Raw genomic sequence first — 24,970 nt, 5'->3', positions numbered from 1 at the left:
TTTTATGGTAAATGTCTCTGAAAATAAACCTATCCCTGGAATAGAAATTATTAATAAAGGAACATTTTGATGACAAAGGAAAAAAAAAATATATATATATACCTGAGGCTATGCAAGGTAAAATAGGAGCATGTAGAAATGATCTACTTAGAGTATGTAAGTTTCATTGACCTTAAAATTAATTTAAATGAATTGAATGTCTTTCCCATAAAATGATCCTAAATGTACTGAGAGCAAAATGACTTGGATAGTCACTTTTATTTAAGTTTTCTATTTTAAGACCAAATTTTCAGATCAAGGCTCTAAGGAAGTTGGCTAAATTGGATGACTTCTTTTTTGTATGTATTGTTTTACCAGGGACAGATTCCTTCTTAAATTAGACTAGTTCTTTTCATACAGTGTCTTCAGGAAGTATAGTTGGACCAAATGGCAAGAAATATCAGCCAAAGGGTTTATGCATTCTGAAATGTATGGCTAAAAGAAAAATACATTTTGGCTATTTTTATGACTCTGCAGGAAAATCTCTCTTCCGGTTTTCTACCCTTAGCATGAATCACCAAGGGAACTGACAAAAAGTAATGATGGAAATATTACGAGTGTTCAAAGAGTATGAGGTTGTCTCTTGAAGCTTTATCAAGGTTGTCTGGGCTTTCCAGAGTGCATGACCACTTCACACATTATGTAAAAACACCTGGTATATTCAAAGTACATCTTTAAAGATTGGAGGAATATGAAATGATTTTGACCTCATTTCAGGAATTGTATTTCTTAGACAAGAGGTCTACATTACTGTAATTTGGCCCATACCGTGACCCAACTTTGTTTTTGAGAAATCGCAGACTGTGAAGATTAGAATCTTGTAATTCACCTTTGTTAAACTATTTTTGAAGTGTTGTCAATTAAGTATTATAACTATACTACTTTAATCTAGGGAACAGTCACTATATTGTAGCAATAAATTACAATCTTGAATTGCAAACAATAAAATTCATTCCATAAAAATTATTCCATCTCCCTTCCAATTTATGAAATATAAATTTAGTTATTATAGCTGTGAACACATAATATTTCTATATTTCTGTTGCTGATAAAACTACCCCTTATTCCATGGCAATAAGTGAAGGATTTTGGTGAAGATCTGCAGGTGAAAGTCAAGAAATATATTGAAACCCAGGCAAAGGAGTTATATTTAGAATGCCAAGCAGAATTACACAAAAGGTACAAACTGAAGAATCCCTGCAGAGTTACAGAGGAGGAGAATCTGGCCTGTTGCTCAGGTTAGAAGGCAAAAAATGAAACAGAAAAACAAATATCATCTGCTGTGTGATAATGAAGAAAAAAGTTATGTAAAGGCAGCTGAAGACTGTTTTTATTGTTCTCACTTAGACATTGGGTCCAAGATTCCCAATCTGTTCTTGAATGTTTTTCAAAATCAGGTAATTACTAGGACTTGTGACCTTTTGTTAACAAAATGGCAAGGTCTACAACATCAATGTCTCCTGGTGGATTCTTGTTTGAATAAAAATCTTGTCTCAAAGTTGAGTTTTATTTAATTTCTTACATGTTCTTACTTTGTAAAACATTTGTAATATTAGTAGAGATTAATCTGGTGCTTAAATATCTTTGGTTCTTCTTTTCCACAAAGAAATGATCTTGTTATATATATGTGATTAGATACTATATCTTATGACATATCATTTGAAATCTCACAGTTTGAGCTTTTGTCTGCTATTCATCTTCTTTCAGTCTCTTTCTTTTCCAAGCAATTTCTTTTTTAGTTTGGATAAATGTACTGTTGCCTGGTTAACAAACCAGACAGCTTAAAAAGGCATCTTCTTTACTACATTATGATGGTAAAAGTAACTGTTTTATGCATTTGTATTCTGGTTTTGATGATGTCAAAGCCCTCCCCGCCACACACACTTCTTTTTTTTGCCTTCCCTCTTCTTGCACCAATGATGATGACCAATAACTTTCTGTACTTTCAAGGCAATTCATTACGACAATCATACCTATTACTAAAGCACTATTACTAAGTCACAACAAAATGGGTTTAACTCCTTCATGGTCACTTCTATTTATCGTTTAGTAGATGCCTGTGAAAAACAAAGGAAGTTGAAAAGTTGGTATTTAATATTTCAATTTTCAGTAGCCTCAAATTTTGCCATATGGGTCATTAGTATTCTAAACATTTATTACATCAAATATAAATGGGCTTCATTATATCTATTATGAACTGACTCTGTAATTTTCATTTCTGTCTATTTTTCTGTCTGCACTAAATTGGGTTGATTTAAACACCTTTGTTCTCCCTCACATCTAAATTAAATCCCTAATTGCAAAACTTAAAATTAGGCCTGTCTTATTTTTATTTTAAATGTCAGATTCTTGGGAAGAAGCTGGCCTAATGGACCAGTTAGTAATCACTCAATCAATCAATGCAAGCCCCCCTCCCCTTGTTTTTATTGTTAAGTTAGTTCAGAATATTAAAATTTCTCCCCTTCTTTGAGGTTCAATAGTTCTTGTGGGGTGTTCAGATCAATGCTTCACTCACCTTCTTGAGGCATTTGAGAGGGACCACCAACTAGCAATTATATTGCAATCCCTCAATTGTGGTTAGAATGGATTAGATGTTCACCAATTACTGTTCTCCTGATAATAATTCTCAGAGGGTGGGGCTCACCTTGTGAGGTTTTCTCAGATCCTGCCAATCATTGTCAGGAGCTTTTAAATAGAAACACTTTTCAACACTTCAGAAGCTCTTGAAAAAGACTTATACATTTCTCTTTTGTTGTCTCTTTAGGTTTCTCACTGCTAATGACTGCTGCCAAGATATATAAATGAAATGGTTCAGCTAAGAGAAGAATATGAGGTTTGAAAAGTTCCTTTCCTCATGACTATTTTACTTTCTTTTTGTGATTGAGTTGGGACAGAGACTATAAGAGAAGGAAGCAGAGGATCTTTTCATCTAATACAGTTGAACCACCAGAGAGCAGTTGATTCCTTAGGACAGCTTCCCTGACTATCTTATAGCTTGAGGCCCAGAAACTCAAACACTTTTGGAAAGGGGATTTAGAACTGCTGAGATTGAAAGTAAATGTCTGAATTCTTAAGAATAGATCATATTTGGCCTCCATAATTTATGGACATGAAAAGCAAGATGAATTCTAGAATAAGTACCCGTATTTTGAATTTTGCAAAGAACTGGGGTTTTATCAATGTCCATGAAGAATAAGATAAAGAACCAGTCCTAGTTTGGAGGGACTTTCCCAGTTAATCATTTGAAAGTCCACTGTGTTGGGAACTTAAATCCAGGGCAAAGGAGAACAGTTAATTGCTCACTCAAGAAAGAGATATGAGAATAGTAGAGACAGTTTTCATTCTCTCGCTTTTATTGGGCTTCCTTTGAATTAGATGTTCAGATATGCACCATAAGCATTTTGTTATTGTATGCTTATAAGTAGAGCTATGCATGTTTTATTTTTTTATTCAGTGAATTTTAGAAATGATTTGATAGATATATCACTGGAGGGGAGAGGAGGTACAAAATATTCAAAGCCATGGAGCTCATCACTTTCATGGTGAAAGGGAACAGTTCCTATGGATAGGAGATTTCAGAGCATATTTAAATAGAGGGTCACTGATATTATCACACTCACGCTTAGACACATAGTTAATTCCTCAAAATCAGTGTTTCATCATTTGACCTACTCATGGGCAAAGGTAGGCTTGACTTTGTCTTGAGAAATCCACAGAGTGAATGATCCACCTTGAGAGTTCATTTTTTATCTCTATTGGCATGGATGATATATATCTATGCTTACAAAAGTTGGCATATATACAGAAACCAAGATGGGAATTTGAATCTCTCTGGAATTTTTCTCAGATCAATTTAATAAAATATTTATGAAGATACTTTTTCTGTGGAGCTCCTGATTGGGCTGAATTGCATTGATGCTATGTACTGTTATAATGCCAGAGAAACTGAGTAATCAATCTTGGGGAAGTACAGGAGCACTGAGAGTCAGGGTCCAAATAGCTAGGACTCAGAAGTAAAACTTGCTTAAGATGGTGTTTTATGTGATGCTGTCAGCATAAGCATTGTGGGGGTGGTAGGCCTTCAAATTCATATGGAGGAGAATTTTTAAATACCTATGTTGAAGGTAGAGAGGAAAGAAATGGAGAGAGTTGAAGCATAAAGATCCTTCAGTACAGTATATGCTACTTCCTTTTACCAGTTCATGTCTTCTTCTTTTTTAAAATATATATTTTTATTGATTTCAGAGAGGAATGAAGAGGGAGAGATAAAAATATCAATGATGACTGAGAATCATTGATTGGCTGCCTCCTGCATGCCCCCCTCCACTCCCAAGGGGATCAAGCCTGAATGAAGGTGTGGTATAGTACCAAATAGGGGAAATCTGAGAGGTTTTAAGAAAGAGAATAACACAATTAGTATCTTGATTAAAAAGCCTATTAATTTGGTGGAGTTATAAAGACTGCATTGAGTAAGGAAAGGCTGTGTGCAGGGAGATTCATTCAGCAGCTCTTATGAGGGTAAAACAAACAAAAAGAACCAGCTCTGAAGGGCTGGCTGAGACTGGAGAAAAAGGATCTGATCACAGGGTCACTGAATGGCAGTTAGACTCTATAGCATTTGACGCCTTATGGCTTGTCAGATGGAGGAAGAAGAGTAGAAAGGTAATTCTGAACTTTGCACATGGATAAATGGAAGATGGATCACTGGTTCAGAGAGTAGAAATAATAGGAGAAAGAATAGATTTTTAGGAGACAGGTGGTGAACACATTGAACTTTTAAGCACAGTGGGATAGCCATGGATATCTCCCCTGAAAAAACTGTGCAACTTTTTTTTTTCTGAGCAAAAACCAACTCAGGAAAATAATAAAAATAATTTTTGAGTGAATATATATATATATATATATATATATATATATATTTATATATATATATATATGAAAACATATTTGCAACTAAATTAAACTTTTTAAAATTCTTAAACATTTTTTGCTGCTTATTATTGCTACAGGGTTTTGTGTGGGTTTTTTGTTTTGTTTGTTTTTTACAGTTTTTTTCATTACCTAAACTAGACCACATAATTTTAAAATGTGTTTTTTGTTTATTATTAATTTTAGAGAGAGGAAGGGAGAGAATCATTGATGTGAGCAACATTGAATGCTTGCCTCTTGCACAGCACCTACTGGGGATTGAGCCTGCAACCTGGGCATGCGGCCCAACCAGAAATGAAACCAGGGACCTCTTGTTGCATGGGACAGTGCTGAACCAGCTGAACGACACCAGCCAGGGCAGACCACATAATTTTTTTTGTGTGTGTGTGGATGTTGGAAACCGATAGTGTACAGACAAGGGATTTGGAAAGTTTGGAAATGTAAAGTTAATTTGGCATGGAAATTTAGCTACAACCTAAAACTGAAAATATCTGTCCGGTTCGAAGAAGCCAAGGTGCTGGTTAAGGTACAGAGGAGTGGTATGATTAAGGCTGCTGGCTGAGAAAAGGAGGCTCTTTGTGATTGCAGAAAATGTGACAGCATGAAAGGAGCTTGTGGGTTTAAAATACTATGCAAAAGACAGAGTGCACTTTTCAGCTGCTAATGAATATGTTATCAAAAGGGAGCATACACGCTGTCCCACTTTTCAGAGAGGGGAACAGATGTGGGGTTCTCCTGAAATTGTTACTCCAGGGTCTGTTCCTCTTTCATGTCTTTACAACTTACTATCTAATGATTTCTAAACAAACTTCTAACAGCATTCTCACCAGCAGTCAGCTGTTTGTAGCTAAGCCATATAGCAGTGGCATATTTTTTAGCTCTGTCTTTGGTAGTGATGCTGGTGGGACTCTTGGCTAGAGAACTATGCTAGGAAAGATAGGCTAGTCCATGCTGCAGTAACAAACACACCCTGTAATTTCAGTGCTTTAACACAGCAAAGCATTGGGAAAGGCAGCAGAGATTCTTCCCCAAGCGGTGATCAGAGATCCAGGTTCACTTCCTTTTGTGCCTCCACCATGTCAACACATGGCTTCCAAGGAAGCCACCAAAGGGTAAAAGGGACTCAGAGGCACTGTGCTCTAAGTGCCACCACCTTCAGGTGATTTGTGCCACTTCTGCTTCGAGTCTTATATGGGCCAGAACTAGCCCTATAATGCTAATCTAACTGTAAGAAAGGCTGGGAAATGTCCAGAACCATATTTAATAAGTGTTTCTGCTATAGTCTGACTTTCCAGTCACACAGAATATCCTCTTGCTCCTTTCATCCCACTCACAGAACAAACTCAACCCTTCTTTAAGGAGATGGTCTCATTCAATCACTGAATCCAACTCAAAATACAGGAACTCTGTACTCATGATAGCTTTAGAATCAGACCTAATTGTGTCTTTACTTTTTTTCCAGAATCCCATGAACTTTAAAGACAAATTATACCTGCTGGAATACTTTAATTAGACAAAAGGAAGGATTGGAAATAGTCCATAGACCTTGGTTCATAGCAAATCTGAAACGCCACTGCACAGATGAGAGGAAGGCCCTTACCTTGAAAAGGGGGTGGGGGTGGGGGTGGGAATGGGTGGGAATTTCCTTAATTAGGTCTTGATTCTACTCTACTCTTTTGTCTATTGTTCTCAGTGGTCCCAGGTGAGGTGGATGCTAAGGAATGTGCCTCTCTGTAACTTTAGTACCTTCTTCTCAGCTAATTTCCTGCTCTTGGAAGGCTGGGGGCCAAAGAATTGTTTTGAGTCTTGAGCAGACATGATTATAAACCAGTCATGTGGTTTCTTTGGCAATGCAGTTGCTTTACAAACTTAACAGGCTTTAAGTTTGTTTCCAGTAAATTTCATGTTCCAGGTGCCCACCCATAGTTCTCTTTTTTAGTCCTTTAACCTTCTATATGCCTTTGCTCCTAATATGCTTTCTCTCTTATTTTATAGGGGCTACCTTGAGGCTATTAAGCTTGAATTTAAAGGCCATATCCTTAATTTGATCTTTGCAATCAGTCACTCTATTAGCTCAGACTGTTTGCAGTATCATAAATTACAGGCTGGACATGTGTCCTGATGTAGGTTTTGGAAGAGACAATGTGTTAATACTATTTACATCCATGGTTCTCAATGCCTTCCAGGGGAGACAGTCAATGTCTCATACGTTTTTTATTTTTATGGGAGCATGGACGGTGCTAGTGCTACTGGTATCTAGTGGGTAGAGGCAATAGATGCTGATAAACATTCCATAATGCACAGGGCAGCCCCCATAACAAAGGATTATTTAGCCCAAAATGTCGAGAGTGTCAAAGTTGAGAAGCCAACTAATAATTAGCATTAGTTTTATGAGCTAACATTGTTAAAGAAGGTTAACTTGATCTTAAAGTATACTACTTAGTGAAAAAGTCCAGAAAAAGACTAGAAAATGAACTTTTTTCTATGAATAAATTATTGTTCAAAATTACTAGTGTTGTCTCCAAAAAAAATGCATTTTGAGTTAGAGGATTTATATCATCCTGGTCTTCTAATCCGTTATCAATACTTTTTCCATTTTTACCACTCTATTTGTTTCCTTCTGGCATTCATCTTAGCTGTAAAGAGAAGGATTGCTTGAAGGAAATGCCCCTTGGGTAATATATCTGCTCCCCAAAGCACATGTCTTCATAATAATCACACGCTTACATTGCTCAAAAAATATAAGGGAGTGTCTTACAATCTGCTACATTATTTACACTCCCTATGCCTTATTTCCATTTTGCCTTTTTTTTGACAGTTTTAAATTTGAGGCACATGGATTATCACTTGTTTTAAATGACATTATTATTATTTTATTTTTTTGCAGAAAAAGAAAAGGAGTCAAAAATTAGAGAAACTGTTTAATTTCTTATAAATGGGATTATCACAAGTAGAACACCAGCTTGCTCACCTTGTCCTTGGCCCTGACATCAAACTCTTTTTTGAAGTTATGAGTAATACCCCAAATATTTTACAGCACACTCATGAGTCACAAAGCAGAGGAACTATAAATACTCTTGTTCTTGAGAAACAATGATGCTATCTATTCTTTCACATTCACCCACCTCATCTGCTGTTTTATTTAAGGTTAAGCTCTTTTTAAAAAAACCAAAAAACAACTTTATCCTACTTTAAACATTTAATATCCAGTACAAGTTGTGTTTTCTAGTAAGCTGCTTATTTGGTCTGATGCTTCATAAATGTATCTAAATCTAGCTCATCATGCATTGCTAGCTACACCTAAGCATACACACAAGTCTGAATTACTCCACTCCTCTTCAAGGAAAAGAACAAAAAGCAAGAATGGTAGACGTGCTTACAATTAATATCCTACTGGATTAATCAGCATCCTTCAGGATGCCATGAAACTTTTGATGTATCCAAAAAATCACTGCCTTGATCTATACCCCTCTCTTTCAACACACACATACCGTACAGCAGTTACAGTTTTTGAAAATGTGATCCTCCAAGTAAGGTAGTAAATAACATTAAGTGACCAACTTGTTTCTTTGAATAACCTAATTCCGTGCTTAATTTTGAGTCTTTCAGGAGGCATTTATGTTTAAAATTTGTAGCTCAGACTATACATCTATTCTAAAGCTAACTAAACACAAATGAGATTGGCTTTTTAAAGTGACATATGTATTTCAGAATGGTTAAATTGTTGAGTACTTGTGACTGAGAACATAAAAGACATGGTATTGCACTGAAGGGAAAGGGTGATTTACAGGGAAAAATTGGGTGTTAGATTGAGACAACCTGAGTCTCCAATTGTGTAACTCTCTCAATTTCTTAAGAGCTCTGATCTTCAGTTCCTTTGTCCATAAATATGAAATAAAAATACCTCTGTTTTAGAGTTTGAGGTGTTAAACAAGATGGAGCCATACATGGGACATTACAACAACACAATTTAAAGGTTCAGTTTCATGAGGACTATGGTACTCTGGTAAGAATCACTGCAGTAGTTGTATCATGGTTTGCATTTCAGTTTTGGAATTAATGTATTCAGGTACGTGCCTGACACATGGTGGGCACTCAGTAAATGTTGAATGAGAAAATGTGGTTTAAGCAGAAATCTTGGAAGTTGACTAGGAAAACAAAACAAAACAAAACAAAACAAAAACAAACAAACAAACAAAAAAACACCACACACACAGAATGGGAATAGGTTCATCATTTATTTCTTAACTATCTTTAGAATCAGGATTGATGCCATATTTCCTGCAAGCAGAAGGATGATACACTGCCTGATCATTTCAGGTTTAATATTACTTGATAATTATATTTCAAGTACTTTCATTATATATATTAGACTAATCAAGGCATTACCTTCTCCACAACCTAGTTTTTTGATTGAAAATGAATATGTTACCAGTTTCTCTGAGTTGGAAAATTTACATTAGCTCTGTCTCTGAGGGGGTTGGGGAGTCAGAAGTGTGGGAAGGTGAGAGAGTGGCTGCTTCCACCCTGCCATGCTTTGATATAGGCATGGCACTGGGTGTCCCTATGTGCTTGTCCAGTAAATATTTCTGTGCCAGAGAAGTGAAACATCAAACAGCAAATAAAACTTGCCACGCATGGCAGATTGAAAGAGAGATGGAGGAGGAAAGCTAAATTGGATGCATTTTAGTCTTTAAACTGCATTTCCCCCAGTTTTCTTAAAGAGGGACTCCACTTCTTCATTTTGCAGGAGCCTCACTGATTATGCAGCTCATGCAGCTATATGAGGTGGAATCTTCAGATGCTTAATGGTCCTTCCTGACGACCCCCCCTCCTCCTCCCACACACACCTTCCTCTCTGACTGTCTCTGGTAGAATGTGTCTTCCTCACACAGCTTTGCAGCCTCACTGACCTTCTGTCTGTTTCTTCTACATCAACTATTTTCAACTTTTTGCATCTGATGGCACACATAAACTAATTACTAAGATTCTGTGCCACATAAAAGTAATATTTTTTACCAGTTCAACAAAAAATAAGCATAATTTTGATTCAATCACCCTGGTCTGTCTAAGGAGGTTGAAGATATAAGCTGTTAGCAGGAGCAGGAAAAAGAGCTCCCTATATATCTGAAGGGGCCACCAATAATGTCTGCCATGGCACCCAGCTGGTAGAAGTAGATAAAATGCAGGTGATTGCAGCCAGAAGGCAGAATCTTTGTAACCTTTCGTAGTTGTCAATTTCATAAGAACAAGAGCATAAGATAGAAATAGAGCAGGGACCACACAATTATTAAATTTCATAGAGATGACAAACAAACTAATTGGGCTTGGTTAGGTAGAGTTGGAAAACTTGGTAACTCACAGATACATTAGTTTCATAGGCACTAACTGCAGAGCCTTAAGGAGGAAAATGGTGGTGAGGCAAGGGGGTAAAACATTCACAGGAGTAGTCCTCAATTGTTCATTAATATATTTGGGCACACACTTACAAAGTAAAAACACATTTGAAATTGCAGTGACCCCATGGCATCACATGGCATATTACTATGAGCAGGAAATTTAGGTTTGATTTCCATCTTACTACATACAGCTATTCATCATGAAATAGCCAAATATATTTGAATGGAAGATTTGAGAAGAAGCACACAGAAAAAGTTCACTCTGGAGAAGAACAAAAGAGATTCATTTCAGAAAACTTAGGCTGTACATAGTTGTGTAAATTATTTACATTCAAGAAGTCAACACTCATTGGATAAGGAGTAAAGTGTTTTTTTGTAGCACTTCAAACCAACCTTATGAGAATTGGCTGCATTAAAACTTTATGAAAAAGAAGATCAAATTGCCCTAGATAGAGGGAAACATTTAAAGAGTGGACCATACGAACATACATCATTTTATCCTTTGATAATAGCCTGGACCAGTATTTGTAATAATGAACACACTTAAGGATACACTTTGGATTAAGACAGAGTTAGTTTTAAATTGTAGCTTGGCTCCTTGTGTATTTTATGACCTTGAGTAAGTTACTTAAACTCTCTGAGTTCATTTTCCTCATCTTCTCTATGGCTGTTGACAAGTTTTTATGAGGATAGAGTGATATATACAGTAACTGATACACAGTCAGAAATTGCTGGCAGGTAAAAGAGACCCCTTACTTCCACTCCCCAATGCTTGAGGTCTTCTGCCTTTGATCCACAAGGTATAGGCCTCTTTACTTTAAATTCCATCTTTGTTAGTGGCAGAAGGAATCAGTAGCAAAGTGGTGGATGAACACGAATAGATTCTGTAGCAGGCCTGGATGGTTTGTGATTGAGTGAGTAAAGGAGGGAGCAAGTGGATCAAGGACATTCAAAGGTTAAGGATATAATAGAAAGTTCTATTGTTACCATTGAAGTGCATGGATTCACACATAATACATTCCTTAAACACATAATAGAGACATAGTGTTAAAGTAGAAAATATAGACACATAGTATACAGAGTTTTATTTTTCCCTTGGGATCTAAAATACATGATATAACATCTAATTATATCTTGCCATTTACATACAATCTTTGACAATTTATTTCCAGCATTTTGCACAGGGTCCTTAATTTTATATTTTTTTCTTCATAATTGGGCTTAAACCTAATGATTGGGGTTAAGATGAGCCATAATGGGAATGCCTAATGATTTCATCTTTGTTTCAACTGTATTAAGCTTTTGAGACCTATGATTTTTATCACTATTATCAGCATTTTCAATGTTCATTTTCTATTCATTTTGGCAAAATAATAAGGCCAAAGAGCAGAAAATATTCAAATAATTGCATGAAGCCTGCTCTTACAGACAAAGATGGCATGGCTGCCCAAACAGAACTCTTGGCTGTCAGGCAGTGCCACCACACATTAGTGCAAAATGTTCGTTGATCTGCTGATGTATGAAAGTCTGGATTTGGCATACAAAAGGCACTTTGGAATGTCGATGTATAATGCATGAAAGTGTTGGCTGTTCTGAAGCTGAAAATATGAAAGTCGGGGACAGCCTGTATGTATATGAACAAAGAAGAGGAGACAGATATAGTTAATCATGTCTGACTTTATCATGGAGGTGTTAAGGAAGGCTCCCAAATGGAGGTGACTTTGAGTGCAGTTCTTCAGGGTGAGTGGACTTGGACTAGGCATTGGCCCATAATCTAAATGTGAACCCATCTCAGAACTGGTAAAGAAAGTGGCATGTACAGGAAGGATGAGGGCAAAAGATAGTGTGGGAAGAATCAAGAAGTTAGTTTGGAAACAGAGTTTGAAGATACCTGCATGCTATGTGAAGAAGTTTGTACTCTAATTTGTAAGTCAGTGGGTCCTTTAATGTTTTTAAAAAAAAAGAATAAAAAAGTTAGGTGATTTCAGTTTTAAAAAAATCTAATTTCATGCTTTTCTTGAGAAAATACAACACTGAGTCTCTGTTCCTATGAGGCAATACTTGGCTGGAACAGATTTGCTGCTGCATTTCTCACACAGGCCTTCTGCTCTCCATCTTCTTTTCTTCTCCTTGTCTGGCTTCGCTCATAAATGACCTGCCTGGACTTGGCAGGCATTTAAATCTGTGGGCTCTGAATGTGGTGGGGACTATTAGAGACTTGCAAGAAAAAGAATGATCAGAGAAATGTATTTGAAAATTTTATCTTGAATTTGATACTGTGTTAGACTCTGTACAGTAGAAATACAGGTCTGGGAGCCACAAGGAAGATTACTGGAGTGGATGTATTGAGAGAAAGTGACACACAGAGCGGCAGAAAGATGCAAAAAGACAAAGAAACACAAGGAGATTATTTAGAATTCCAAGTGATAAGAGTATCCTCTGTATTTTTGTGAATTACATAGCACTAAACACATTGCTTTGCATAGAATAGGTACTCAATAAATGTTGGTTGAGTTAACATATGTGCTGATAAACATTTAATCATTGTGTGGACTTTCTCATGCATCCTTTGGGCCCTAGTTTATCATTTACTAAGAGTTAGTGAAGAAGTAGAATTTGGGACAGCTCCAAGTAGAGACTGACACTAGAGATTTTGTGTAAATTGTTTTCAATGTTTGACATGGTACAGATTAAGCAATATTGAATCGCCTCCAATTTCAAATTCTATATTGATTTTGAAAAAGATTACCTTCAAAGTCAATTGCATTGAGTATGTGAGGATTTGAGTCTGTTGTATATTAGAACTTTTAGTTGTTTTATAAAATACTGAGTATATCCCAACCCATATTTATAAAGCATTGGTAATGCACAAGTAATAATTATTCAAGTAATGCTTATGTACAGATCACAAAATTACAAAATAAAAGGTTATCATTTCTGAATCCATTCCAATCTCATGTAATTCAGAGAAAATCACTACTCTGAATTTGTGTTCATTTTTTTGCCTTTCTTTATATTTTTAACCTATGTTTCTATAATAATACAAAACCATATATTGCTTACTTTTGCATGTTGTCTTTAACTTTTCATACTGGAATAATACTGTAGATATTCAGTGCCTTACTTTTTACACTCAGTTTTAGGTTTCAGAGGTTTAGACATCGATGCAGATAAATGTAATTAATTGACTTTCCATTATATGATGACACCCTGATTTATTATATTTTTAGTGAACATTTGCTAATATAAATAGTGCTATTTTGAGTGCTCTCCTAGTGTGAAAAAAAATGTGTTTCTTTAGGGTTTAAACATGGAAATGAAATTTCTTGTTCTAAAGCAATGTGACACTTCAAATTTGTTAGATGATCTTAAACTGTTTCCCAAAGTAGTTTACTGATTTACACATTGACCGGAAGTATATACATGTATAAATGTGTAAATAATTGCATCAAGTGCTTGTAAGCACTTGGTGTTGTCAGACTTATTTTTTTTGCATGTCTAGTGGGTACTGGATGCTATCTTACTGTAGCTTTAATTTATATTTGTTTGAAAAAATAATTCAATTTGTCACTTTTTCATTTTTTTTATTACTTGTTTAGATTTTCTCTTTTGTGAAGTGTCTGTTTAATTATTTGCATGTTTTCTCTTCTGTGTTTTCTTATTAGCAAACGTTCTTTGGAAATCTAGATCCTGTTCCTTTGTTACATATGTTTAGAACATTTTCTCTTTAAAGTTTTATTGCTTTGTTTTCATACTCAGGACTCTATGACCACTAGATTGACTTGTGTGAAGTGTGGGATAAAAATTCAGTTCTATTTATTTTTTCCTTACGGAAAAATGACCCAGCACCACTTATTATAAAGTCCGTATTTTTTCCATTGATCTGAAATGTCACATTTGTCACAAATCAAGTTTCCATGAATGTGTGGGTCTTTTTCTGGTGTATTTTGCTTGACTAGACTACTTTTCAGTCTCTGTAGCAATACCACAATGTCTTAATTTCAATGATTTAAAAGTAATTATTGATATCTAATAAGAGATACATTCCAACTTGTTACTCAGGAGAATCTTAGCTATTCTTAGCCCTTTACTCATCCATTTCTAATCAGCTTGTCATGTTTTGCTTAAAAATTTTTATTTGGAGATTGCTTAAAATTTTATTGATAAATTTGGGGAGATTTATGATATCAAATCTTTCAATCTAATAACATCTCCATTTATTAGTTTTCCTTAAATTTTAATAAATTTTATAATGTTCTCTACTCAGTTTTTATGGATTTTTTGGTTCTATTTCACAGACTTTATATATTTTTATGAAACATTAAATAACACTTAAAAACACTGCATATTCTAAATTTGTGGTTGAGATATAAAAAGTAAAATATTTAATTTTGCATGCTATTTTGTATCTTGCGTGCTTGTTAAACTGCATTCCATTCAATTCTCAAGAGAGAATTTCTATTTGCCACTGTGTGGCATCTGTTTGTATTACATAGTTTGGGTCTGCTATAAATTTAATTTTTGATGAGATTAATATAATATCTACAAATGTGAATTTTAGCTAAAATCCCATGTGTAAACTGTCTTTTGCTTATGAAATCTCAGGGGAATACCTTTAACCTCACTTCTTCTATGAAGGTTGGACCTTTTGGGTTACAGCTATTTAAGAATTTTCACCTAGACTCCACTTCCCACCTTGAGTAAGCCCTAATCTTTGTCTTTTGTCAGTTGAGTCCCTAAAACTAGGAAAAATAGACGTTAAGTCTACTTTGTTTAGTAAATCCTTCAGGAGAAACCCAGTTTCAGAAATTCCCTTAACACTATTTTAGTCTGAATATTTGTTTTTTTGTGTGAATTAAGCAAAGCATTTAAGAAGATATTAACATTTTTACAAATTCTTCAAGAGGGTGTAGGGTGCCATATTGCCAGCAATGAAAGCCTGACTCTTTACTTTTTGACCAGCAAATATGAATGTAAAATTTGGAGGAGAAAGAAAAAGAATCAATGGTTTTAATAATTTTCTTCTCACAGGGTGGTCTCAGCACAAGCAAGCCAGTTCGGAGAGTCAATCCTGACTGTAGCACAGGGTCCAGGGAAAGCTGCTGCTCTGGAGAAGTTGTTCTCAGGGAGGCTGGCAGGAGTCTCACTGTGCAAAATGGGAGGGAGAGCTAGTATGTGGATCATGTACAGTGTCACCAGGTTAAATACAAGATATCAGGTAGGGTTGGCAGATTAAATACAGGACCTCTGGTTAAATTTGATTTTGGATATACAATGAATATTTTTAAGCACATGTACCACATATTCTTTTCCATTCAATAACCTCTCATCCCAAATATCCAAGATGTTTGGATATAGTAGAGTATAGGATCTATGAGCACTCTATTGTAACTGATTGCATTAGAATAGTACTTTGCAAATATTGTGTTATTCACATCACCATGAGGAGGACCTTGTCAAACTGTAGACTCTGATTTTGTAGGTCCGAGGTGTGGCAGGACATTCTGCATTTGTAATGTGGATAGGCTCTGCTTTAAGTATAAACATGGAACCTCCCCTTCAAATAAGAAAAAATTTAAATGACAATCTGTTCTCAGCAGACAAGAACTTCCTGCTTCTCCCTCCTGGAACCTTCAAGGCAGAAATATTTTGTAAGCATGCTTGTAAATATGATTGATAAATTTTGACTGTGTATTAGTAGGTCCAAGTCTTGTAGCTAGCCCTTCCTAAAAAAAGATTCTCAAAAGGTCATCTTACTTTTAAAACGCTGAGGTATTGGACCCCAGTGCTATTTCCTTGCCCACTTTATATGGATATATGTAGTTCAAGATGCTTCACAGGCTAAGTGAACATCAGTTTGCCATATGTGGTATTCCTTGGAAAAATTCAATAGAAACCCAAGGGGAGGAACTATTTTGGATAGCAGATTTCTAAATAAGTCACAGCTTTTTCCTTTATGTCCTCCTATATCTGAGGCAGAATCCCATTATAATTTTTGTCTAATGTAGTTTCTATTATACCAGTTGCATTGAGGAGAATTTTTATACCTGCTGAGTTTTTGTATGAACTGCAGGAAGCTGTAAATGGGGAGATAGTAGTATAACAGACATAGAATGAAGAGACTTCCTAAATTTTATAAATACTCCCTTTCTACTCTTACCTCTGGCCAGTTCTAAACTAAACTTTCAAAACACATGATAATGCCAGGAATAAAAGGAGTAACTTTCGGGAGTTCGATTTTCCAATATTTTTGTTAGAGGCTAGAAATGTTCTCTTAGTCCTTTGGAAAGCCTGTTTTCCGTGTTTTCATGAGATGAGAGGATGATTCAAATGCATGAGAAGTTCAGTATATCCACAATAGTACAATATAACATTACTAATGAGTGTTATTTCCATTTCACCTTATATCCTGGATCTTTTTATCTATGTGAATTTTTGTAGAATTTTAAATTTGCTTCTATTCCATAGTATTGCAATATTGATCATTATTTGCCATTATTCTGAAATTTTGTTTCATTAATTTTTCCTAGAATTACCATGAAAGTAAATGCAGATCATGATATATTTAAAAAACAACAATGAAAATTTTTTTCTCCTAATTCATCAAATGTTATTGCTTTTGCATGTGAATGGTTATATCTCATTAACGACTCTGTGATGTAACTCTGCAATTAATATTTATATATTAGCTACAGTATCTGTACTTATGGAAAAAGAGTTATGTAGTATGAAACTGAATGTTTTTAAGCATTCAAGTAAACCAAAAATATTTCCTCAAAAATGTGTTGAAAGGATGTAACAATCTAGCATGTGATTTTAATTAATGTCCAAGTAACTAAAAATGCATTTAGTTCATAAAGAAAACATATTGACATCTAATTATGGATCATAGAGTTTGGTGCAGTGAAACCGTAGTGCATCTGTTCAGTGAAAACATAATCATGGAGAATACTAAATGGCACAATATATAATGAAAAGTTAAAATAATGCACAAATAAGACCATTAAAAAATCATAGTATGAAACCAAATAGAGTTGGAATTTAGCAAGAGAGGTCTGTTGGCTCTGGAGTTATTGATAACAAAGATCGTCAGATTCATACAAAACGTACTATGCTAATCTTAACGGTCTTGCAGCAGAACCATCTCTCTTTTCTCCTTTAATGGAATTTTTTTTTAAGTGGGGGGGGGGTATTCCATTAGTCTACTTTCACATTTTCAGACTTATAATATGTATAGGTTGAACTAAGGGTTATCTTTTTGATAAGTCATTTTAACAATTAATAATGGCAAAGACTAACAAATGTCAAGAATGTTGACTTCATTTTTATAATATCAACTCCCTTTTCTCAATTTCTGCTGCTTTAGTTCAGGCCCTCACTACCTCTCACATGAGATTTCAATAGCCTCCTCAATGATCTTCTTGGTTCAATTGGTTCCTGGTGGACACCAGACCTCCTGATCTCTTCCCTTCTGATCTACTTTATACCTTACCAGCAGTGGTTCTCAGATTTGAGCTTGTGTCTGAACCACCAGGAAGACTTGTTAAACCACACAATGTTGGGCTGCTCACCAGGGGTTCCAATTCAGTTGGTCTGGGAATAGGTCCCTGAATTTGTGCTTCTAAAGATACTGAGGTGATGCTGATGCTCTGGGTACAAAGACCACATTTTAACAACTACTGCCATTGAGTCTTAATAAACACCTTAAAGTCAGTCTTGCCCCAGTACTTCCATTCTCAAGATTCTTTATTGGCTTCTCATAGACTTTTGAATCAAGGTCAAACTTAGCAAAGTTTGGGGGATATCTACCATGCAACCCCCAATTTACCTTTTCTGTTCATCTCCAAATCGTCATTTCCTGAGTACTTGATCCTTTAGCAAATAGAATAATTCACTGTTAGAGAGCATACCCAAATCCTTCCTGCCTTCCTGCTTTTGTAATTTTATTCCAATCTGCCCAGGAACCCCTTCTTGTTGTCTCCATATTGCAATCATTCAAGGCTCAGCACAAATGCTCCCTCTGCATGAGCACCTCTGATTTTCTCTCATTGATGTACATCACAAATAATGCCACCTTCTCTGAACTCTTCCCACATTTCATTTTCCTACATTGATTTCTAATTTCTCTATTGTTTATTATATTTACCTGGCTGCATACAGAAATTATTTTATTAGCTTGCAATGTGTTTTGGAGCAGAGCTTGAGTTTTGTCATCTTTTCTAGTGCAATATCTTTAAATAGAAGTTACCAATAAATATTTGTGGATTTTGTTATTTATATAATGATCATGAAAATAGCAATGATAAAAGTGATGATGACAATAATAATCCAAAGTGTCTGTACTGCACATTTCGTTCTTTTTCCCTTTGTCTGTCTTTAGCATCAGAAGAACAGATGGCCATCTTTTGTCAGTACTTGAATTCTGTTTCTAAGAAACATTAGGTCTTCAGCAGACCTCACTTGTTAGGCAAAGCTCCTATTGAGGGGGCAATCTTTGAATTTATCAGATGTGTCTTGATGCCCTAGTTCCCCTTTTTCTCACTTTCAATCATTTAATAGCTTCATTTTTTAAAAAAATTTTCATTCCTATCTTAAACTTATTCACATTGAGATATAAATGACTGCAGTAGCTCTCTTCATTCATGATTCATTCAATAGGTATTCACTGAGCATCTAGTCTGGGGCACTGAGAATTAGACAATATCTTGTAGAACTCTTATTCTTTTCAGGGTAGCAATAAATAAACTAACAAAAATAAAGAAAAACCAGGTGTAAGCAATGTATTTATTAGAATAGGGCAGGGCAAAATGAATAGAGAATGACAGGCTACTTTAAATTTTGGAGTCAGGAAAGGCATTTTCGGGAGGAGGTGACATCTAAATTGAGATCTGAATTTAGGGCAGGGCCATCCTTGGCAAAGAGGGACAGTAGCTCCAAGGAGAAGTAAGAGCAAATGCAAGGTCTATACAGATGGGGATGAACTTAGCATATTATGTCTGGTTCTCCTTGAAAAGAAGGAGTCTAGATAATGAGGTTGGGGAGAGAAGGAGGCATGTAGGATTTTGATATGCTCGTATAGAAACAAAAGATCTTATTCTAAGCAGAATAAGAAGCATTGTGAGCTGAATCTGACTTACAATTTAAATATTAACAACTCTGTTGTGTTATGTAGAATAGAAGCAGGAAGGCTAGGGGGAGGGGCTGATCGGGGCCTGGATCAGGCTGGTTGGTGCCACAGTGCACATCATAGCCACCAGTCATTCTGGTTGTTCTACTGCTCAAGTCGCTGGGCTTTTATATAGATAGATAATAATGCTCTTATACATGGCCCATTAATTTCTAGCCAGGCAGTAGTATTGATGATGTAATACTCCTGTGAGAGTAGCCTTGGCATTCAAACATTTTACTCATTCACATTTAACTCATTTGATATGATCAATTTATCAATATGAATGAGACCATCAGAGAGTCTATTATGGAAATATGCATTACTTGATACCTACTGCAAATGCTTCTTTGTTGAGGTAGAAAATGATTTTGATGAGTTAACTTGAGAAATTTTGAAGAAAGGTGCAAAATGAAAATTTCTCAAATGAGCAAGAAGTACTTGGGGTTGAAAGCATTAGCGGATCCAATATTCTGAGGAAAAAGATTTATGTTTGCTTCAGAGAGACACTATTTATCTCTGTTGGCCAACATACTTTGAAACAACTATTTGGTTTTAATGGATATATATCTTGCCACTCTGCCATCAGTAATTTGAACAGCTTGAAATACTGTATGTCATCTTGCATTGCTTTCTCTTTGAAGCAAACACAATCACTGGATTGTTTTTCATTGATTTAAAAACACTGACTTGCTAAAGTATGAGCCTGTGTACAGTCATAATTCTTCTCTTTTCTCCCTCTGTAAAGCCTCTGATAATTCTTTGAGTTTCAAGCAGGTGTCATGCATCAGATCCAAATGCTTAATAAATGCACCAGAAGTATATTTTATTTAAGGCCTCGTGTTTATCCCATTTCCATTTATCTTGTGAAATATCCTCAAATGCTTTTCTAAAATCCTGGGAAAGAACAGGTTAGCATTTCCACTTGGCAAGCAGAGCTAGTAGGTGTCAGGCTCCCCTGTCTATTTTGACCTTACCCAACATTGGTGATTCCCAGCCTGTTTGCCAAGGAACCTGAGGAGTGACAGAGTTATTGGATGGGGCCCACCAATCCATGCATATACCAGGTATTTCTTTGGTAATCTGAATGAATTAAAATTATTACATGTTTTTTCTAAATGCATGTGAATTCTGCAGTGATCAATAAGATACATACGTATTCAAAAGTGATCCTAAATTCATTGTGGATTTTTGGTCATTTTATATATTTTCAATTAAAGGATAGTATTGGGTTACTTATATTTTTGCATTATAATTCATAGTGCTCAATGCATTACCTTTTAAGAAAATGTGGCATTATTGACCACAGTACCATACTGCCACCAAATTGAAATGATTTTTTTTATATCCATACTGTGAGCTTGTTATCAGCAATTTCAAATTCATTTTGATCCACAGCAAACTAATAACTTATGAATAATAATACAATAAACAAAAACTATAATAGCTATTGTATTGGGTCCAGGCAGTCATTTTGTTTTTATAGCAACCCTGTGAAGTAATTATTATAATAAGAGGAACCAAAACTCAAGATATTGCCTTAGGACCCTCAGCAAACTAGTAGGTAATGTAGGCTTTAAGTCTTAGCTTGGCCATCTGACTCTAAACTCCTTGCTCTTTTGACCCCACCACATTGCCACAACAATATGACATGTGAGACATGCATATCAAAGTCGTCCTTGATTCTAGAAGGCAGAGAGCCATGGACAGGATATGTCTGGACCTGCCCTAAACTCTACTTAATGTAATCAATTATGTTTTTTAAAGAACATTTAGAAAGACTTATTTGTGAAATTTATGAATCATGTGAATGCTCTTCAAACCAGGCAATTACAGCAACTAATCCTTACCAATGAACCAGCAACCACCTACTAGACGTGTCCAATTTTGACCTATTATTTCAAATGTCAAGAGAGACTAAGAGAAAAGGAAAAATCCAATGAAATGGAAATTTAAAAGCATAGGGAAGAAAAGGCGGGAAGAACTACATGCAGTTTATGGACCTGAAAAAACTAAAAGATCTGGACCGATAGCAGCAGAGTCCCTGAAGGTTTCCAGGTCATTCTTTTAATTTCCAATTCCTCTAGTGAAGTAGGTAGTAGCTTCACCTACACACTCTATTCTGCATCCTTTATCTCATTATTCCCCTTTACACCGTGGAAAATCCTACTGTTTGTTTACAATACGGAGTTTTTAAAGAGGCTGAACTAAAATTGGCGGCTTCTGGGACATCCCTGCTAATGGATGGGATCCAAATTGGCTCTGCCATGAAGAGGCAGATATGCCCACATAAGGATATTTTGGCTTAGTGCTTCTGTCATCTTATTGACAGGCAGACAATCATCCAGCAGTGGGAAAATACAGCCAGAGCGAATGTTTATAGTTAGAGTGGTCAGCTGGTAGAAGCACTTGTCTGGAGAAAAGGCTATCTGATGCCATGTTTGACTCCTCATGGGAAGCACTTAATAATGTTGGACAAATCACTTAGCCTTTTAGACCCCAATCTGAAGGACAAGGACCACAGTACATACACCTACTGTCTGCCCAGGGATATTTAACTAAGGACTTTATTTCTTGTAGTCTTGACTATACAGGAGATAGAGACTTTCTTTACTGATCTAAGAGCAGGGAAATTACTCTTGCTCTGTAGCTAATCTAGTAAGAGAGTCAAGTTCAGGAGAAAGAAAATTTCTCCCAGCCCTGAAAAGCTTCCTTTTAGATGTTTCTCATGGGCTATTATATTACCTGAAAATGGGGATTCAGGGTGTGTGTACAAAAATACATGCAGAAAGCATATGTATGTGTAAAACAGACACATATACAGTATTTATGTAAAGATGTCTTTATCTAGACATTCCAGTATAGCTCCTAGTTAAGCCACAACTTTTTTTTTTTTTTAAAGCAAGTCAGGTTTGACTACATTGTTTAAATGAAGGAGCCACACAGATGGGAAAGAAGCATAGACAAATTGCTGTTGGCTCTGCTTTCCTCTATAACAATATCAGATATTTTTAGTTTTCTTTTTGTTTCTGCGTTGTGCATGTCTCCGCCTCATATAGACTCACTGCACATTGTCTTCATCAGTTTTGCCATTTAACTTTTAAATTTCCAAGGTTAGAAGATACCATGGCAAAGTCCCTTTCTCAGATGTAGATGATGGGCCAAAGAACTAATTTAATATTAAGGAAAAAATTCTTATTAGTAGACCAGATAATCTATATTTTTTTTACCTCATTGTGGATACATATTTCTGGCTGTTGTGAAGCACATTTCCAACCTGGATAGACTTGTGTATACCTTGGTCCAATAATTAGAATGTTTTTTTTTTGTATGACAAACCCTGTAATCATGTGATAAGCTGTGATATTCATTAAATGTGATTAATTAGATAATGTCCACATGAACCTTTCATATGTTGGCCACCTTGTTCTCACTCTCTTGAACTTTCCCTTCTGTAAATGGCAATAGCTGCTATTTTCATATCCAAGTTCATTGTGATGTTATAGTGACAGATTGGAAAGGTATTAGTATGGTACAAATTCCATCAAGTATTCCAGCAGGCTCTCATAATTGTTAGTACCCTAAAAAGCTGGTCTTTGATAAAAATAAATAAATATGTGAATCAAACAATGTGGCACCTTCTTAAAAAAATTAATCATAGAGTCACCAGGTCACTGACCAATTTTACTCCTAGGAATCTACCCAAAACCTGTGTTTTTAGCAGCATTATGCATAATAGCCCTAAATTAAAAACAACCCAAATGTCTATCAACTGGTAAATGAATTTAAAAAAAGTGCTATGTCCACACAATTAAATATTGTATAATTCAGAAACTGCAAGTAACAAACTGCTATTGATACATGAAACAAATAGGAACCTCACATAGATTATGCTAAGAAGTCTGACACAAAGAGTACATGATTATGTCGCATGTTTACAATGTATGTTATAAAATGAAGTATAGTTGAATTTATGTGAAATTTCTAGAAAAAGAAAATCTGAAAAAAATTCAGATTACTAGTTGGATGGGGCTGGAGATAGGTGTGAAGAATAACTGCTAAGGACTTGAGGAAACTTAGTGAGGTGATGGAAAGTTTTAAACTAATTGGTGGATTGGTGGTGCTGGTTGCATAATTAGATATATTTATTAAAATCATTGAGCTGACATTTATAATAGGTGAAATGAATGGTTTACAAATTAGTCTCAATCATGCTATGATTCTTAATCCTTCAGTTTCTATAGCTCTATATCCACCTCATTCCAATTTTGCATGCTGTGTATTTCAGGACAAAAGAGAGAGAGAGAGAGAGGAGGTAGATAGGAACTCTCCTACCCAATATATTTCCCCTATGATGGACTTCTGTTTCCTAAGTGTGCCAAATTTTACTCTGCTACAGGAAATTCTTCTGACCATGCTCTCCCTGGAACATTCTTTTCCACCATGTATATCAACCCACATTGTTGCTAAGATTACCTCCTCAGAAAGCGCTTCCTTGGCTTTATAAAAGAGCTTTTGGCTCCAATAACATTTTGCTGCTCCTTGTGAATTTTTTATAGTACTTTGCTCAGCTTTGAGTAAGTTTTATTTATGAATGTATATATTTTATAAATTTTTCAAAATTTCAAAGAAATGAATAATTTTTCTGTCAGTGCCTGTTTTCAAACCAGAATGACCAGGATGTTCTGGTCCAGGCACTGCTGATAACACAAAGCAATGCAATCACAAACACCAAGAATCATTTTGTTCAGTATTTGTGCGCTTTTGATTCATTGACTGTTGCTGCTTTTGTACCATAAACTTTATCTTTAATGTTCCCAATAAAAAAAAAGTCTAGTGGTACTTTAGGATAAATTTTCTTTGTTCAAAGGTTAGTCTGACCTCATCCATTATTTCAAATCAGTTAAACCTGAAAAGGAGAGAAAATTGAGTGAGTTATCAACTGATAAAGTATTTGTACACTCTTGGGACTATAGTCTCTCCTCTAATAAAATATAAGGCCTCTAAATGCATTCTAAAATGTGTGAATTTATTTTTTTGGGAGGAATGAATGAATGAAGGAATTAATAAGAATATTCCTGTATTAAGATATGAAAGGTTATAAAAACTCTGAGTAATTTAGGTATGTTTTTCTTTTAGTTGTTGTGTTTTTTTCCCCAAGGATTTCCATTGCCATGAATAGACAGACTTGGTTTATCCAGCAAATACTGGTGTTCCTTAAAATTCTCTAGAATTGACCTAATATTCTGAGGATCTCTGATTGGGTGTAAACCTTGACTGGCAGAGGATTTCCATATCTGTGAAGGACACTGTAACTTTTTCAAGTCTATCACCTAAAAATCTCACATGACCTGATAGGCATAGAGCTCCAGATTTATTCAATAACTTGGAACTATCAATGGCTAAATATTATTTCTGACACCTCATCAAGCTCTTT

At 35.5% G+C, this 24,970-nt stretch overlaps 1 long non-coding RNA gene across 1 annotated transcript in view; it reads left to right on the top strand.

The window, feature by feature from the left end:
* The window catches only part of LOC123651191, a 56,293-nt gene that overhangs the window by 25,354 nt on the left and 5,969 nt on the right, over nucleotides 1-24,970 (top strand). The window contains exon 3 of the long non-coding RNA XR_006739727.1: nucleotides 2,804-2,872. This is a non-coding gene — a long non-coding RNA (uncharacterized LOC123651191). The remainder of the gene's footprint in view (nucleotides 1-2,803; nucleotides 2,873-24,970) is intronic.

Source organism: Pipistrellus kuhlii, unplaced genomic scaffold, assembly GCF_014108245.1.
Source record: "Pipistrellus kuhlii isolate mPipKuh1 unplaced genomic scaffold, mPipKuh1.p scaffold_m20_p_4, whole genome shotgun sequence".
Lineage (NCBI taxonomy): Eukaryota > Metazoa > Chordata > Mammalia > Chiroptera > Vespertilionidae > Pipistrellus > Pipistrellus kuhlii.
Note: the sequence above shows the minus strand (reverse complement) of the source record. Positions and strands in the feature narration are given on the sequence as shown.